Raw genomic sequence first — 2,600 nt, forward strand, 5'->3', positions numbered from 1 at the left:
GTCCAGTAGAGTCCAGTGGCGTCCAGTAGAGCTCAGTAGGGTCCAGTACAGTCCAGTGGGGTCCAGTAGAGTCCAGTGGGGTTCAGTAGAGCTCAGTGGGGTCCAGTGGGGTCCAGTAGAGCTCAGTAGGGTCCAGTAGAGTCCAGTGGGGTCCAGTAGGGTCCAGTAGAGTCCAGTAGGGTCCAGTACAGTCCAGTGGGGTCCAGTAGAGTCCAGTAGAGCTCAGTAGGGTCCAGTACAGTCCAGTGGGGTCCAGTAGAGTCCAGTGGGGTCCAGTAGAGCTCAGTAGGGTCCAGTACAGTCCAGTGGGGTCCAGTAGAGCTCAGTGGGGTCCAGTAGAGTCCAGTGGGGTCCAGTAGAGTCCAGTAGAGTCCAGTGGGGTCCAGTAGAGTCCAGTAGAGTCCAGTGGGGTCCAGTAGAGTCCAGTGGGGTCCAGTAGAGTCCAGTAGAGCTCAATGGGGTCCAGTAGAGCTCAGTGGGGTCCAGTAGAGTCCAGTGGGGTCCAGTAGAGTCCAGTAGAGCTCAATGGGGTCCAGTAGACTCCAGTGGAGCGGTGCCAGCAGCAGTTTGAGGCCCCCACTCCCACTGCACTGTTTCCTACATAACCCATAATTCCTTTCAGGCCTGTGTTTACCCTACGACAAATCTAGCCTCAAATTCTGGTAGTCCAAATTAGCACAAAGGGGGACTTCTCAAAAACATAATTTGGGAGATGGATAGAAGTCATTAGAATGTGACGTGTTTAGATTATAATTTTGCCGAGTTTCTATGCGACTATTTCTGGTGAAACAAACCTTCGTGTTAAAGACGTGCGGTAACGAGCGTGTAACGAAGTATTTTTTAAAATCAACTAACGCAGTTACAGTTACTGAAATTTAAATGAGTTCGTTACTCGCGTTACTCTCTTTTGTGAAAAATGAACACTTGCAGACAAGAAGACAAGCTAGGCCGACTTTAGCTGCTTCTGATCTGACATCGCAGGACCTTGGTGGCGCAATGATAATGTAACGTCTCGGACGTTATAGATAGATAGATAGATATATACTTTATTAATCCCCAAGGGGAAATTTGTCGAGTCAGTAGCAGCAACACACAAGAATAAAAAAAAAAAACCAAAACACAAAATATAAGAAGGGTTAGGGTGATCTGGCAAGAGGTGAACTGTAGAGCCTCATAGCAGCCGCGGCAGGATGTGTGTCTGTGTCCTTGTGGCAGCGGAGGAGCGAGGGCGGACTGGAAAGTCCTCCCTCCCTCCCTCCTGGTGGGTGTGGTGGTGGTGGGTCCGGGTTGTCAATAATATGGACAGTTTCTTCTTCCTCCTCTCCCACACCTGTTCAGGGTCTCCAGCTGGCAGCAGCATGATGGAGCCAGCCTTCCTACCTGTTGTGTTAGGCGGCTGGTGTCTCTGGCTCGTGCTCCCCCCCCAGCCAGAATGGGCACAGCAGCACCACAACACTGCTGGGTAGAATAACTCCAGCATCTTGCTGCACACGTTGAAGGAGATTCAGAAGCTCAAAAAGTCGAATCATCCATTCTTGTTGTTACGTTGCGTTGATGTTGGCCTTCCAGTTCAGTCGGCTGTCGCCACTTACTGGTACTTGTACTCCTCCCCTCCACCTCCCAGGACACTCAGAGGTCACTCAGAGGGCTCTAGCTGTCGTCTTCCTGGTCTTGTCCACCACCATCTCTCTGGTCTTGGCCACGTTCAGCCGCAGGTTATGGACTGATGACACGGAGACGGGGCGACGTTATTATTCCTCCCTTTATTGGGCATCCACCAACACAGACAGCGTGCTCCTCTCGGCTCAGCAGCTCGAACATCAACAACAACGGTACCCGTCAACCACCCGTAACTTCCGTTTTACGACAGGTTAACCCCGCCTCCCCTCTACTCCGCCAATCACAGGCACGCCCCCTCGACCAGCACGCACGGTGCCACACTGTGATTGACAGCCACTTCCAGTGTTGCCAGGTCCGCGGTTTTTGCCGCTGGTTGAATTTTTTGTCTGCTGGTTCGGGTAGACCTATTTTGCATGCAAATTACATGAATATCTTTAAATAAAAATCCATATTTTAAATGAAATAATATATTTATACCCAAATCCTACCAAACTGACTCCAGATCAGCACGTACACGCCTCACTAGCACCCCCCCCCTCAATTATATGCAGCACCTCAAGGCACCTTTGTTTTCTCTTTTAATTAGTGTTAATACTGTAGGCCAATCACTTTTATTTCATTGGGCCTAATGTAAAAAAAAACACTGTTAAATGACAGACAGTTATTTTGTATTAAGTTAAGTATTAAAAGGGACTTTTGTACTACTGCTTGATTTGAAGGCCTGTTGCCCTGTTGATTGCAATAAATAGGTCTACAACATATGTTTATTGTGTTTGACTGTTCAGTACTGTTCATTACATTAAAAAAGCAGACATAAAAGTAACTTAAAAGTTACTTTCCCGAGTAACTAATTACTTTTGATATAAAAGTAGTAAACATCTAGCCGACTGCTGCCCACTTTAAATAATAAAACACTTCCTCTTTGTATAATTGCTCAATGTGGGCGTAAGATGTCCGCAGTAGAGAGAAGCCGATGATAT

The 2,600-nt window shown here is 47.9% G+C and overlaps 1 long non-coding RNA gene across 1 annotated transcript; it reads left to right on the forward strand.

Annotated features, from left to right (window-relative positions):
• The first annotated feature begins 517 nt into the window (after positions 1–517).
• On the forward strand, positions 518–2,381 carry LOC130193142 (uncharacterized). Its single transcript, XR_008831516.1, has 2 exons — positions 518–1,018; positions 1,716–2,381. It is a non-coding gene; the product is annotated as an uncharacterized LOC130193142 (long non-coding RNA).
• The last annotated feature ends 219 nt before the right edge of the window (positions 2,382–2,600 follow it).

This window comes from Pseudoliparis swirei, chromosome 4 (assembly GCF_029220125.1).
Source record: "Pseudoliparis swirei isolate HS2019 ecotype Mariana Trench chromosome 4, NWPU_hadal_v1, whole genome shotgun sequence".
NCBI classification, from domain to species: domain Eukaryota; kingdom Metazoa; phylum Chordata; class Actinopteri; order Perciformes; family Liparidae; genus Pseudoliparis; species Pseudoliparis swirei.